This window comes from Syngnathus typhle, linkage group LG4, assembly GCF_033458585.1.
Source record: "Syngnathus typhle isolate RoL2023-S1 ecotype Sweden linkage group LG4, RoL_Styp_1.0, whole genome shotgun sequence".
NCBI lineage: Eukaryota > Metazoa > Chordata > Actinopteri > Syngnathiformes > Syngnathidae > Syngnathus > Syngnathus typhle.
The window spans coordinates 2344078-2361031 of record NC_083741.1 but is presented as its reverse complement, the minus strand read 5'-3'; the positions used below and the strand labels follow the sequence as shown (position 1 = coordinate 2361031).

General features: G+C 43.2%; 1 protein-coding gene across 3 annotated transcripts in view; it reads right to left on the bottom strand.

Annotated features, from left to right (window-relative positions):
• The window catches only part of LOC133153245 (SH3 and multiple ankyrin repeat domains protein 2-like), a 202593-nt gene that overhangs the window by 143696 nt on the left and 41943 nt on the right, over positions 1-16954 (bottom strand). The gene's annotated exons all lie outside the window — the stretch shown is intronic.

Sequence of the window (16954 nt, the reverse complement as noted above, 5' to 3'; positions counted from 1 at the left end):
AATCACGCAATTAACAAAAAGAATAAGAGAAGATAAAAGTTTTATCATAAAACCATACTGAGAACATCCAGCCGTCCACATTTCCTTAATAGCACTTGGGGAAAGGGTTAACTTGAACCTATCCTAGATGACTTTGGGTGAGTCAGCAAGGGACTGAGTTGTTGCCAGCTAATTGCAGGCCGCACATAGAAACAACCATTTATCTACAGTATGGACAATTTAGAGCCATCAGTAATGCTTTTGGCATCTATGAGGAAGCCAGAGGGACCCCACCACCACCACCACCACCAGCACTAACCCCACCAAAATAAAAGATAACGTGGATAATAGGCAAACGCCAAACAGACAGACTGGAGCAGGGATTCAAACCTGAGCCTAATTGTGAGGCAGACATGCTAACTACTTGGTTACTTTGCTGTTGCTGCTACTGCTGTAGCTGGTAAAAACCTTTAACTTCACTTTTTATATATCAATTTGTATATTGGAAAAAGAAGAACTATCATTAGTGTTCCTTTGTTAAATCCCTAGAGCCCAGATAAAATAACAACTAAGATCATTAGCATGTCAAATCAAGTCAAGTTTATTTACATATATAGCCCTTAATAACAAAATGTCTCAAAGGGCTCAACGAATGCTCGCTGGTGGAATACAAGTGATTGTAGCGCCACTTAGTGGTCAATCTTCATACTTCCACAACCGATGCCATTAGAAATAATACTGTATTGCAGGGGTGGCCGACCAGTCAGAGACTAAGAGCCACATTTTTTACTGTGTCGTCGCAAAGAGCCACATCATACACATGAGCACACATGAACACCCCCCCCACACACACACACACACACAAACACACACACACACCTCTGCTCAGCCAAATTTATTGTGTGACATTATTATGTCATGCACCAACATGATAATGACAAATTGACTCCTACAGTACTAAAACCACAGACCCAAAGACCACATTTTCAACAATTAACATTGCGTGCATTGTCTCACACAGACAAATTCTCAGTTCAACAAATTCCACAAACAAAAACATAAGTTTTTTCACTTTCTATGTGTGGCGGGACAGACCATTCGTTTTAGTTTGTCGTTTTCAGGAGACAAGATTTCAAGAACGTCACTGAGGCATTTTTTAACGAACTCCACTTCATTATATGGCTTTTTAGCACGTGCAATGTTCCAAGCCAGTTGAAACAATGCAAGTGTGACAGTCTCGGAGTGCTTTGTATTTTTTTTGAAAAACTGTACCTATTTTTCTGCCTGACTTTTCAAAGTGTCCAAACTTGTGCTTGCGAAATTCAGTTTGCAAAGTCCTTATCGATATTGGCATGGTGAGCTGAAGTGGCGCTGAAAATTTGAAGCTTTTAAATGCGTTAATGAGGTCCGACATATCAGGCAGAATGGCTTGCCATTACGTTCAACAAAAAACAACTTTAACTCTGTTAAAAACGCCCTGTGGTCATCGTCATATATTGGTTTAGCTGTGCATTTTTTCCTTGCCATTTTGGCCGGGTTGGCCACCCCTGGTTTAGCATCTTGTCAGCTTTTCTGGACCTAATGGGCCCCCGTAGTCACAGTCGCCATTCATTAAAAAGCCAGCAAAACCAATCGCTCTGCCCTGTGTTCATCGTCATATATTCGTTAAGCTGTGCATTTTTTCCTTGCCATTTTGAGAGCGAAATTGACACTCCTCAAATGGGTTTGTCCCTCCTCCTTTGCGGGATTTCACCTCATGCGCGTTTAACCAAAATACAATATTGAACTCAAGCGAAGCAAATTTGCACGAAAAATAAACACAAATGTTGATATGAACATAAAAGAGCCGCATGAAACCAGCCAAAGAGCCGCATGCGGCTCGCAAGCCGCGGGTTGGCCATCCCTGCTGTATTGCATTCGAGTCCTAAAAAATATATAATAACAATTGCTCTTAAGTCCTGAATATATTTTAATACGCAATATATAAAACAATATGTGACAAGACAGATATAAAAATAACGTAGATATACCCATATAATTGATAAATAAATTAGGTAATCATTATATTTATATAAAATGTATATCCCTCCCTATATCACGGTTCACTTTTCTCAACCTCACTGGTTCACGGATTTTTTTCTCACAGTGCATTGTGTTATGGCTTGGTGAAAAAGACACTACAGAGCAGAGTTCGCCCGCAGAGGCGCTCTATGTGCTGATGATTAAAATTATTATTTTACTGTAGTTATCTGGAAGAAAGTGTTTACTTCTATTTGTTAAACAAATGCTTGGGACTGAAAACAAGTTTTGTCCTTTGGTTTTGATGCTATACCTGTATAATAATGGTAAAAAAATAAAGGTTTCTACTTCACGGATTTCATCTACCAGCGAAAAACGAGGGATTACTGTAATATCTATATTATAGTTGTATAATATATAATATAATGAATATGTAGGAATAAATTATATAAACATAAACAAAAAATAACATAGTTACCGTATTTTCCGCCCTATAAGGCGCACCGGGGTATAAGGCGCACCTTCAATGAACGGCCCATTTTAAAACTTTGTCCATATATAAGGCGCACCGGCCTATAAGGCGCATAAAATAAAAGCTTTACTGCAACAAACTGAGGTTGACTAGGGTTGCGGTCTGCACCCACTAGCCAATAACCAACGAGCCCTCTGTAAACAATCGCGTTTCTCAAACAATCTCCTATAAAATGATTGGAACTGACTAAAGTTCAATCTAACGCATTGGTACTACTTACCTATGTTTCCCTTCCATATCGATCCGTAGATTTACTCGAAACATAAACAGCGCGGCCTATTTTGACGTGAAATAGCCTCGCGCGTATAGCAGCTATCGTTATAGCATTAGCCATCCGCGATTTCCTATGAGCCTCAGCTCGCAATCTCCCATGAGCCTCAGCAAAGTGTAAACAATCGCGTCTCTCAAACGAGCTCCTATAAAATGATCAGAACTGACTAAAGTTAGATCTAACGCATTGGTACTACTTACCTATGTTTCCCTTCCATATCGATCCGTAGAATTACTCGAAACATTAACAGAGCAGCCTATTTTGACATGAAATAGCCTCGCGCGTATAGCAGCTATCGTTATAGCATTAGCCATCCGCAATTTCCTAAGAGCCTCAGCTCGCAATCTCCCATGAGCCTCAGCAGAGTGTAAACAATCGCGTCTCTCAAACGAGTGCCTATAAAATGATCAGAACTGACCAAAGTTCGATCTAACGCATTGGTACTACTTACCTATGATTCCCTTCCATATCAATCCGTAGAATTACTCGAAACATGAACAGAGCAGCCTATTTTGACATGAAATAGCCTCGCGCGTATAGCAGCTATCTTTATAGCATTAGCCATCCGCAAAAACCAATGACCCTCAGCTTGCAATCTCCCATGAGCCTCAGCAAAGTGTAAACAAACAATCGCGTCTCTCAAACGAGCTCCTATAAAATGATCAGAACTGACCAAAGTTCGATCTAACGCATTGGTACTACTTACCTACGATTCCCTTCCATATCAATCCGTAGAATTACTCGAAACATGAACAGAGCAGCCTATTTTGACATGAAATAGCCTCGCGCGTATAGCAGCTATCGTTATAGCATTAGCCATCCGCAAAAACCAATGACCCTCAGCTGGCAATCTCCCATGAGCCTCAGCAAAGTGTAAACAAACAATCGCGTCTCTCAAACGAGCTCCTATAAAATGATCAGAACTGACTAAAGTTCGATCTAACGCATTGGTACAACTTACCTATGTTTCCCTTCCATATCGATCCGTAGATTTACTCGAAACATGAACAGAGCGGCCTATTTTGACATGAAATAGCCTCGCGCGTATAGCAGCTATCGTTATAGGATTAGCCATCCGCAATTTCCTATGAGCCTCAGCTCGCAATCTCCCATGAGCGTCAGCAAAGTGTAAACAATCGCGTCTCTCAAACGAGCTCCTATAAAATGATCAGAACTGACTACAGTTCGATCTAACGCATTGGTACTACTTACCTATGTTTCCCTTCCATATCGATCCGTAGATTTACTCGAAACATTAACAGAGCAGCCTATTTTTACATGAAATAGCCTCGCGCGTATAGCAGCTATCGTTATAGCATTAGCCATCCGCAAAAAAACATGACCCTCAGCTCGCAATCTCCCATGAGCCTCAGCAAAGTGTAAACAATCGCGTCTCTCAAACGATCTCCTATAAAATGATCAGAACTGATTAAAGTTCGATCTAACGCATTGGTACTACTTACCTATGTTTCCCTTCCATATCGATCCGTAGATTTACTCGAAACATTAACGGAGCAGCCTATTTTGAAATGAAATAGCCTCGCGGGTACAACAGCTATTCGGTGACGCCCCCTGACTACAGTTACCGTAATGCTGGGAAGCGATGCAACCTTGTAATTTACTAGTCGTACTAAAACGTACTAAAACATTTTGGCAGAGCACTGTGTACAACCAGTATGGATCAACAAATTCATCACTTGATCCATATATAAGGCGCACCGGGCTATAAGGCGCACTGTTGACTTTTGATAAAAATTTAGGTTTTTAGGTGCGCCTTATAGGGCGGAGAATACGGTAATATATACCGTAATTTTCGGACTATAAGTCGCACCGGGGTATAAGTCGCACCAGCCATAAAATGCCCCAAAAAAGTGAAAAAAAACATATATAAGTCGCTCCGGAGTATAAATCGCATTTTGGGGGGCAATTTATTCGACAAAATCCAACACCAAGAACAGTCATAACAATAGGTATGCTAACGTGACATAAACACAAACTAAGAGCTGAGAACGGCCCTGACGTAAAATTCAGAGTTATTCAAAAAACTATTACATAAATAACACGTTAATAAAACCATCTGCGTCACTCCAATTCATTAAATCCATCAATCGTCCTTTGTCAACAATGCGTGCGCGCCGCTGACGGCTCTTGCACTTCAAAATATTCCACAGGCCCATATAACGATATATAAATTATATATCAAATAACTATTATATAAGCAATAATGCTATCAAACCATCTGTGCACTCTAAATCATTAAATCCATCGATCAAATTCCTCGTCCTTTGTCAACAACGCCGCGCGTGCGCCCTGACGTCAGCCTCTTCGTTATTCCACAGATCTACTATATAACTATATTGTAGCGTTAACAAAGTTCAAGGAAAGACGTGGGTTTGGTAAACGGCTCTTTATTTAACAAAACGAACTTACAGGCGTGTGGCGGCTTGGACTTCCAGCCACGGAAGTGGAAGAGAGCTCCATAGAATAGGACCGGGCGTGCGTAAAATCCATGACCGAGCCCCATCCACCGTCCCCGGACAGCCACCCGGCTTAGCGCCGGCCCTCGACTTCCATCCACGGAGGTGAAAGACAGCTTGGTAGAGTAGGAGCGGGCGTGCGTAAAAGCATTGTCCGAGGCCCATCCACCGTCCCTGAACAGCCACCCTGCCGAGCGCCGGCCCCCGACTTCAATCCACGGAAGTGAAAGAGCGCTCCGTCGAGTCAATCTTTGTCCTTTATGTAAACAACCGCCGCGCTGCTGACGCGCAACCGCGACGCCGCGTCAGCAGCGCAACGCCGTGTCAGCAGCGCGGCGGTTGTTTACATAAAGGACAAAGATTGACTCGACGGAGCTGCTGCTGACGCGACGTCGCGCTGCTGTCATATTTTCCGCCCTATAAGGCGCACCTAAAAACCTAAATTTTTATCAAAAGTTGACAGTGCGCCTTATAGTCCGGTGCACCTTATATATGGATCAATTGATGAATTTGTTGATCCATACTGGTTGTACACAGTGCTCTGCCAAAATGTTTTAATACGTTTTAGTACGGCGAGTAAATTACAAGGTCGCATCGCTTCCCAACATTACGGTAACTGTAGTCAGGGGGCGTCACCGAATAGCTGTTGTACCCGCGAGGCTATTTCATTTCAAAATAGGCTGCTCCGTTAATGTTTCGAGTAAATCTACGGACCGATATGGAAGGGAAACATAGTTAAGTAGTACCAATGCGTTAGATCGAACTTTAGTCAGTTCTGATCATTTTATAGGAGATCGTTTGAGAAACGCAATTGTTTACACTTTGTTGAGGCTCATGGGAGATTGCGAGCTGAGGCTCATGGGAAATTGCGGATGGCTAATGCTATAACGATAGCTGCTATACGCGCGAGGCTATTTCATGTCAAAATAGGCTGCTCTGTTAATGTTTCGAGTAAATCTACGGATCAATATTGAAGGGAAACATAGGTAAGTAGTACCAATGCGTTAGATCGAACTTTAGTCAGTTCTGATCATTTTATAGGAGATCGTTTGAGAAACGCCATTGTTTACACTTTGCTGACGCTCATGGGAGATTGCAAGCTGAGGCTCATAGGAAATTGTGGATAGCTAATGCTATAACGATAGCGCTATACGCGCGAGGCTATTTCATGTCAAAATAGGCTGCTCTGTTAATGCTTCGAGTAAATCAACGGATCGATATGGAAAGTAAACATAGGTAAGTAGTACCAATGCGTTAGATCGAACTTTAGTCAGTTCTGATCATTTTATAGGAGATCGTTTGAGAAACGCGATTGTTTACACTTTGCTGAGGCTCATGGGAGATTGCGAGCTGAGGCTCATAGGAAATTGCGGATGGCTAATGCTATAACGATAGCTGCTATACGCGCGAGGCTATTTCATGTCAAAATAGGCTGCTCTGTTCATGTTTCGAGTAAATCTACGAATCGATATGGAAGGGAAACATAGGTAAGTAGTACCAATGCGTTAGATCGAACTTTAGTCAGTTCCGATCATTTTATAGGAGATCGTTTGAGAAACGCGATTGTTTACACTTTGCTGAGGCTCATGGGAGATTGCGAGCTGAGGCTCATAGGAAATTGCGGATGGCCAATGCTATAACGATAGCTGCTATACGCGCGAGGCTATTTCATGTCAAAATAGGCTGCTCTGTTAAGGTTTCGAGTAAATCTACGGATCGATATGGAAGGGAAACATAGGTAAGTAGTACCAATGCGTTAGATCGAACTTTAGTCAGTTCCAATCATTTTATAGGAGATCGTTTGAGAAACGGAATTGTTTACAGAGGGCTCGTTGGTTATTGGCTAGTGGGTGCATACTGCAACCCTAGTCAACCTCAGTTTGTTGCAGTAAAGCTTCTATTTTATGCGCCTTATAGTCCGGTGCTTCTTATATATGGACAAAGTTTTAAAATGGGTCGTTCATTGACGGTGCGCCTTATAACCCGGTGCGCCTAATAGGGCGCAAAATACGGTACAGTAATCCCTTGCTACATTGCGGTTTGTTTATCGCGGTTTCACTTTTTGTTTTTGTTTTTTTCTTGAAAATTTTTGAAAAAAAAACATATAAGTTGCTCCTGAGTATAAGTCGCCGCCCCACCCAAACTATGAAAAAAAAAACGCGACTTATAGTCCGAAAATTACGGTAAATATAATATTTGAACCTCCTTTGATTCAGCAGAAATGTAACATTACAGACTTCCCTCAGTTTTTTATTATACATTATTATACATTTACAGTTTCTATAATTGGTATAGATTGAATGGATAAACAACAAAGCAACTTGCTATGTAAATGTTCAACATTTCCTTATTTTTCTCCCCTTAACAAAATCAAGCAGAAACAAAATTGTCTGTTTTTGTACATACATACATACATATGTATATGTACGTATATGTATGTTCAACATTTCCTTTTTATTTTTTTTCCTCTAAACAAAATCAAGCAAAAACTAAATTTTAATAGAATGTCATCATACTTTAAGAGTCACATGGACTGAAACCTGAAACACAGAAGAGCAAATAAAGAAAAAGAGCAATTGCTTAGGATAAAGCAGTTTTAACCCCCCCTCCCCCCACCCCCAAGTAAGTAGGTCACCTTCTCTCGTGGACTGTATTCGTCAAACCTTCATGGGCCTTTGGAGACCTAACCCAATTAAGACCCTAGTGGTGACTGCTTGCACATTTTGTAATGGAAAGTCAGGAATTGAAGGGGAAAAGCAACAAGAGCATAAAGAGCTACATGACTTCTGTGAATCATGCGTTATGGAATACAATTGCCATTATCCTTCTCTGTTTTAGATTATATCGTTGTTTCCTGAGCTTTGTTGACCTTAGCGGCTTATTTTACATAGGAAAAATCTTGCGTCACGTCACCAAATAAAAATATTACAAAAAGAATGAATATTGAAATACTGACGATCCAGACTTAATTTATTGATAAATCTATGCTCAGCATGGAGTCTGAAATTGAACACAAACTAGAAATACTCGCAGAAAGTCACAAGTCGCTCCGTTATGTGAATGACAACGGGTGGAGACGCAGGGCCTTCAGCTATCTAATGGGAGAACATTAAATTTGCTCTGCATATCAATGGCATACATAGGTGAAGAAAAGTATATTTGTAATTAATAATTTCAAATTAATTTTCTTATAAAATCCCTCCAAATGCTGATCGTCCTCGAATGACACTACATTCAACATGAATCCATATGCTTTTTTTTTTTTACAAATGTGTTCCAATTCCTTAGCCACGAAAGTGCATTGTTACAACAGTAAATAATCCAAAATGGCAACTAAGAAAACAAAGCTGTTGCTTGAAAACATTTTATGAATCCATTCGCAAAAAACATTCCAAATAGCTTGCTGTTAAAAGCATTGAGCATCTGCTGCACATTTAATTTGCTGCTGATTGGTACAGCTATTGCCATTTAAACTGGGATCGCACAGTTTAAATGAAGTCATACACAGTTAATGATGGAGAAGGAAAATATTATCTGTTGTTTCTTACCGAAGGAACTAAGAACACAGCAGCTACTCCAATACACCTAGTATGCGAAGGTCTCATAATAAAATCGTAATCTAAAACATACAAGCTGTTATCCTTTGCAATGTAATCAAGAAAGGATAACATAACTTGTTAATTGATGTTATGAATAAAAGCTTTCAGCTCAGTGGCCTAGTGGTAGAGTGTCCGCCCTGAGACTGGAAGGTTGTGGGTTCAAACCCCGGCCGGGTCATACCAAAGACTATAAAAATGGGACCCATTGCCTCCCTGCTTGGCACTCAGCATTAAGGGTTGGAATTGGGGGGTTAGATCACCAAATGATTCCCGAGCGCGGCACCGCTGCTGCTCACTGCTCCCCACTGCTCCCCACTCCCCCAGGGGATGGACAAAATCACATGGGGATGGGTTAAATGCAGAGGACAAATTTCACCACACCCAGATCAAAGTCAAAGTCAAAGTCTGCTTTATTGTCAATCCCTTCATATGTCAAGACACACAAAGAAACCGAAATTCCGTTTCCTCTATCCCACGGTGACGAGACATAGTACACGATAGACATACAAGCAGACGACACAAAATAAAAACAAGAAGGCACAAACAATAAATAATAAATAATAAATAAATAATATGAGTGATGAATAAATAATAAACAAATAACCCAATAAATAAGAGGAGCAAAACTGAGCCAGTGTGAGTACAGCAGACAGTAAGCATAGCGCAAAGTACAGGACGCTACGCAGAAAAGTTGGTGAGTCTGGTGGTGCGGGAGCGCAGGCTCCTGCACCTCTTCCCAGAGGGCAGAAGATCAAACAAAGAGTGAGCGGGGTGACTCACATCACTCACAATCGTGGTCGCCTTGCGGGTAAGATGGGAGGTGTAAATGTCTTTCAAGGAGGGGAGTGAAGCACCAATAATCTTACCAGCCGTGTTCACTATGCGCTGCAGGGCCTTCAAGTTGTAGTCAGTGCAGCTGCCACCCCAAACAGCAATACAGCTGGAGAGGACGCTCTCAATGGTGCCGCGGTAAAATGTAGTCATGACGGCCGGAGGAGCGCTCGCTCGCCTGAGTTTCCGCAGGAAGTACAGGCGGCGCTGGGCCTTCTTCGCCAGTGATGCGGTGTAGGTGGACCAGGAGAGATCCTCACTGATGTGCACCCCCAGAAACCTGGCGCTGCTTACTCTCTCCACCATAGCACCGTCGATGGTCAGCGGCAGGTGTTGGGTGTGACCCTTCCGGAAGTCAACAACAATCTCCTTGGTCTTGTTGACGTTCAGCAGGAGGTTGTTGTCCCTGCACCACGTGGTCAGAAGGTCAACCTCCAGCCTGTATGAAGTCTCGTCTCCCTTGGTGATGAGACCCACCAGAGTCATGTTGTCAGCAAACTTCACTATGCGGTTGTCGCTGTAGGTTGCAGTGCAGTCATGCGTCAGGAGGGTGAAGAGCAGCGGACTGAGCACGCAGCGTTGGGGACCCCCTGTGCTCAGCGTGATGCTGGCGGAGATTTTGTCGCCAACACGTACCACCTGTGTCCTCTGACAGAGGAAGTCCAGTAGCCAGTTACAGAGGTAGGTACTGAGGCCCAGCGTGTCAAGTTTGCTGATGAGACGTTGTGGCACAATGGTGTTGAAGGCAGAACTGAAGTCCACAAACAGCAATCTCACATACGAGTCCCTTCTCTCCAGGTGGGTGAGGGCCGAGTGGAGGGCAGAGCAGATGGCATCCTCAGAGGACCGTTTGGCTCGGTACGCAAACTGGAAGGGGTCAATGGTGGGGGGGAGAACGGATTGGATGTGCTCCATGACAAGCCGCTCAGAGCACTTCATGATGATGGGCATAAGTGCCACGGGGCGGTAGTCATTGAAGCAGGACGGAGCAGGTTTCTTCGGCACAGGTACAATGGTGGCAGCTTTGAAACACGACGGGACGATGGTCTGCTACAGGGAAGTGTTAAAGATGTCCGTGAAGACACCCGTCAGCTCACCAGCGCAGTCTTTCAGCGCTCGACCCGGGATGTTGTCAGGGCCCGCCGCCTTACGGATGTTGATAGCAGCAAGCGCCCTCTTCACGCTGTCGGCGGAAAGGCACAGGGGCAGCTCGTGTGAAGGGGGAGTGGCCTTCAGCGGGCAAGTGCTGTCCTGAGCGTCGAAGCGAGCAAAGAAGCGGTTAAGGTCATTGAGCAGACGGACGTCCCCTTCACAGCTCTGCGGCGCGGGCTTGTAGTCCGTGATGGTCTGAATGCCTTGCCAAAGGCTCCGTGCGTCCCTGCTGTCCTTGAATGTGTGTGTGACGATAACTTAACTTTCAAAGTCACCCAAAAAGTATAAAACCAATTTTTGTTTTACACTCCTGTCATTATCATGTTGAGACACAGGATGAGTGAAATGACGATGCATTTTCTCAACAAAAATCAACTGTACTAACATAAATGTTCATTTGCTTTTATCCGTGTTACACGGTCAGACTGAGACACTTCTGTTTTGGATGCAACTCAGATTGATATACAAGGTCAGCAGTGTGAGAGGGAAAAAATATCAGCCATGCTTTTTCGCAATTTCCCAGGTGGCTTTGAGGTGCTAATTAGATAGTGTTGATTAAGACCGAGTGTGCATAATGTGTGCTATTATTGGACAATCACAAGAGAAAAGGACGCAAACAGAAAAAGACGTACCGATAAAAATTGGAAAAAGTGAAGGGAGGGGCCAAGACTGCACTGCAGCTCATTAGTATCACCAGTGGAAAGATTTGGGGGCTTATAAGCTTCCGGTTTCCGTTTATTCCAAGCTACCAGGATGCTATTAGGAGGAAAACAAATTCACTTCCTTCTTAAAATTGTTCACGTTGGTTGTTGTATTACGCATATTCTTCAAGCTGGAATTTTTTTCCCTGAGTAGTGACGAAGGAGTAGCAAACCGGGCAATGGGACTGCACTACATCCTGCACCACCTGGACACCCCAGAAACGTACGCCAGGATCCTGTTTGTGGACTTCAGCTCGGCGTTCAACACCATTGCTCCTGACATCCTCCAACAGAAGCTCATCCAGCTCGCGGTGCCTGCCTTCACTTGTCAGTGGATCACCAGCTTCCTGACCAACAGGAGACAGCGTGTGAGGCTGGGGGGCATCACATCTGACACCCGGACCACCAACACTGGAGTCCTCTCCCCACTGCTCTTCTCTCTCTACACCAATGATTTCTCCTCAGGTGACTCCTGTGAAGCTCCTGAAGTATGCAGACGACACCACTCTCATCGGACTGATCCAGGACGGTGATGAGACTGCGTACAGACAGGAGGTGGAGCGGCTGGTCCACTGGTGCAGCCAAAACCATCTGGAGCTGAACCCGCTCAAGACCGTGGAGATGACAGTGGATTTCAGGCGAGACCCTTCACCACTTTTACCCCTCACTATCCGCAGTAATACTATTCTCTCCACAGAAACCTTCAAGTTCGGAACCACAATCTCTCGGGACCTGAAATGGACCGGCCACATAGACTCTGTCCGGAAGAAGGCCCAGCAGAGGCTGTACTTCCTGAGACAGCTCAAGAAGTTCAACCTGCCGCGAGAGCTTCTGAAGACCTTCTACACTGCCATCATCCAGTCTGTCCTCTGCACCTCCATCACTGTCTGGTTTGGATCGGCCTCCAAACAACACAAGCACAGACTACAACGGACAATCAGAACTGCAGAAAAGATCATTGGAATCAACCTCCCATCTATCCAAGACTTGTGCCTGTCCAGGACCAGGAATCGTGCATGGAACATCTCTACAGACCCTTCTCAGCCAGGTTGCAATCTGTTCGAACTGCTCCCCTCCGGACAGCGTTATAGAGCTCTGTATGCCAAAACCAGCAGACACATAGACAGCTTCTTCCCCCAGGCTGTCGCTCTGATGAACTCACACCACTCTTAAGAGCTGTGCAATAACATCCTGCTCTCCACTCCTTTTTTGAATTGTCTACATTATTTGTACTATGTGTCCACTCTGCATCCATTGCAGCCTGGTCTTCCTGGAAGAGGGATCCTCCCATCTGTGGTCTCTTCTCAAGGTTTCTCATTTCCCCTAGTTGGAGTTTTAAGTTTTTCCTTGCCCTCTTGGGAGTTTAAGATCACGGTATGTTTGAGAATATTTGTCGTTTTTCACACGTCCTGAGTGTTGTTAGTCACCTAAATGTTGAACAGAGGTTGTGACGTACCGAAGCGGAATTCCTTGTTTGGCACGCTCAAACATGGCGAATAAAAATTCTTAAATCTTTAATTTTGAACAAGTAATCAAACACTCACACCCACAGACAATTTTGGATGTCTGGCCTACCATGCATGTCTTGGGAATGTGGGAGGAAACTGGAGTACCCGCGCAGGCACGGGGAAATAATGCAAACTCCACACAGGAAGGCCGGAGCCACAATCGAACCGACAACCTCTGGACTGTGAGGCGGACGTGGTAACCAGTGCTCCAACATGCCGTATACCTCCATATCCAAAATATCCTTATTAATGATTACCTGATTTTAAAAGTAGCGTTTCTTTAATAGTTAAGTAAAGTCAAATTAATTTATATAACTCTCAATCACAATTATTGTATTGGCCCGAATATAAGACGGTGTTTTTTGCATTGAAATAAGACTGAAAAAGTTGGGGTCGTCTTACATTCAGGGTCTAGACATTACCCCATTCACAACGCTAGATGACGGCAGATATCTTTAAAGCGAACACACCTGCTCTCACATCCTTACGACCAAACGTGTGCCTATACCCTTTTGCCAGTTTGCCTTTATGCCCCTATGAGCCGCAGTGGCTGTTACTTTTTTGTCAATAATTCAGTAAAGCAATCAAAACTGAATCACGTCTTCCCTCCTGTGTTCTGATCGACACCCGGGGGCGAAAAGAGCATAACTATCCGAGCCAACACCCTATACGGTTCTCAGGTTCCCCAACAATAGCGGTAGCAGTTTGCATTCTTTTATTGCAATGTTTTTCCTTATTCAGATTTGTTTCAAGACTACAGTTACAGTTAGACTTCACTTTGGTGGTTAATGCAGTTATTACAATTTTGTTGTTTTATCACAGTAGATTGGTTTATTTACGTCTCAAAAACTAGAAGCCATTCATTTACAAATGTGATTGCGCTTTAGTTTACATATTTAAATGTTAAGATATTAAGATGTGATAGACAGTTTTTGCATGATTTGAATGAGGAAAAATAACATGCTTTTTCTCTCGATTATATTGTTATAATCATTTGTTTCAGATGTACTGTAATTATTTTCTGTACAAAAATGAAATGTAGTGTTCAAAAAATCTTTTTTCAAACTTGAGTCTTGAAAAAGAGGGGTTTGTCTTATAATCAGGGTCGTCTTATATTCGGGCCAATACGGTATGTCTGAAAGGGCTTCACGTGCAAAATTGACAATTATTCAAACCTCCCCTAACCTTAACTCCCAAGAAGGCAAGGAAAACTCACAATACCCTGACTGCGGAAAAATGAGAAACCTTGAGACGGGGACCAGGATGACCAGGCTGCAATGGATACAGAGTAAGCAGCATTTAACACAAAACATGAAACAATACAAAATAAGCAAATAATAGTTACGTTCAGCAGATAGCGACAACTCTGCTTGAAATGAAAATGAAACCTGGTTTTGCCATTTAATTTGAAGTTTATATTTTAACGTTGACATTAATTAGATTAAAAACAATAAAAATAAAGGCAAGTGTTTTGACTTGCTTACTTTTATTATTATTTTTTGAGATTTCACTAAACATGAATGGGCTTGAGAGCCTTTCAAGACTTCACTTAACGTATATATGTACATATATATATAATATATACATATTTTTAAATAAAATATATAATAAAGACATCCATCCATTCATTTTCTATACCACTTGTCCCCACGGGGGTTGCGGGCGTGCTGGAGCCTATCCCAGCAGTCATCAGCCAGTAGGCGGGGGACACCGTGAACCGGTTGCCAGCCTATCGCAGGGCACACAGAGACGAACAACCATCCGCACTTGCACTCGCACTTAGGGGCAATTTGGAGTGCGCAATTGGCCTACCAAGCATGTTTTTGGGATGTGGGAGGAAACCGGAGTGCTCGCAGAAAACCCACGCAGGCACGGGGAGAACATGCAAACTCCACACAGGGAGGGTCGGAGGTGGAATCAAATCGGCACCTTCCTAACTGTGAGGCCACCGAGCCGTCCATAAAGACATACAGTATTTATTAAATTTGTCACGCAAAACTCAGTTTGAATGTACATTGTTTAAAAATATAAGGAATATATCTGGAGACCCCCTGTTGTCACACAATCTTTTCAAATGTTCTCTTTAAGCTTGAACGCATACAGTGCAATGATTCATGTTTTTTGACAGCGTTATTGAAGCTAAATACCACTCTGTCGACAGCACAGAGTGTGCTGTCATTTTCAGCTGACAAATTGAAAATAGTGACTTATTTTTATCTTAAAAACGCAAATCTCTCTCCTTTCTCCATTGCTGCTTATACGATATGGTATGGACACGTGAGTCATCAACTCGTTGAAAATGTGATACTACGCATACATGACTCCCTCAGACGGGAAAAAGAAGTTGAAGACTCCCACAACGACTCACAATGTTCAAGCCGCAAATACCCAGTTTCCCATTATTGCGTTCTATAATGTACAGTTACTTGGTCAGTGCATTTACTGAATATTAAGGTGTCAGGAGTCAAGTGACATCATGTATTTTATTCATTAACTTTTGGTTTTGTTGCATGCATAATGCATTGGCGATTACGCTGCCTGAGAATTATCTGCCCTTTAAGCCTTACCCCTCTCTCTCGCTCGCTCGCTCTCTCGCTCACTCTCTCTCTCGCTCTCTCTCTCTCTCTCGCTCTCTCGCTCGCTCTCTCTCGCTCTCTCTCTCTCGCGCTCTCTCTCTCTCGCGCGCTCTCTCTCTCTCTCGCACTCTCTCTCTCTCGCACGCTCTCTCTCTCTCTCTCGCTCTCTCGCACTCTCTCGCGCTCTCTCGCACTCTCTCTCTCTCTCTCCCCCCCCAGCCGATCTTTCTGTCTATCTATCTAGTTGTAAATATAGCTATATATGCATCCATGCATCCATCCCGGGTAAATATTGTTGGAACCTTGCCTAGGAATTTCTTTCGTTCATGCAAAATCATAGTAATCTTTTCTCCGTTGCAAATAACTTCTTTATTCTTCAGTTACCGAAGCTTTATTCAACTGTACATAAGTGTAAAACTACTATTGTCACACTGAACATTTTACTTTACTGTTATGTGGAACAATGTCTATGCCGAGTTTGTCCGAATATTCATCACATTTCTTTCTCACCACATCTCAACAGGAAGCTGTTGCCATGACAGGGGTGACTGATAGCTGCAACAGTGCAGTGTGTGTCTGGGTGAGTATATGCTGCATGTTTGTATTAAGTGTGGACTCACATGTATGTGTCCTCTGACACATGCGCATGCGCGTGAAGTGAAATCCCGCAAAGGAGGAGGGACAAACAGAGCGATTGGTTTTGCTGGCTTTTTATGAATGGCGACTGTGACTACGGAGGCCCATTAGGTCCCTAAAAGCTGACATGATGCTAACCCAGGGGTGGTCAACCCGGCCAAAATGGCAAGGGAAAAATGCACAGCTAAACGAATATATGACGATGAACACAGGACGTTTTTAACAGAGTTAAAGTTGTTTTGAACGCAATGGCAAGCCATTCTGCCTGATATGTCGGACGTCATTAGCGCATTTAAAAGCTTCAAATGTTCAGCACCACTTCAGCTCACTTCATGCCAATATCGATGAGGACTTTGCAAAAGGGACTGAATTTCGCAAGCACAAGTTTGGACACTTTGAAAAGTCAGGCAGAAAAGTAGGCACTCAGAGACTGTCACACTTTCATTGTTTCAACTGGCTTGGAACATTGCACGGGCTAAAAAGCCATACAATGAAGTAGAGTTCGTTAAAAAATGCCTCAGTGAGGTTATTGAAATCTTGTCTCCTGAAAACGACAAACTAAAATGAATGGTCTGTCCCGCCACACAGTAGGTGAAAAAACTTGTGTTTTTGTTTGTGGAATTTGTTGAACTGAGAGTTTGTCTGTGTGAGACAATGCACGCAATGTTAATTG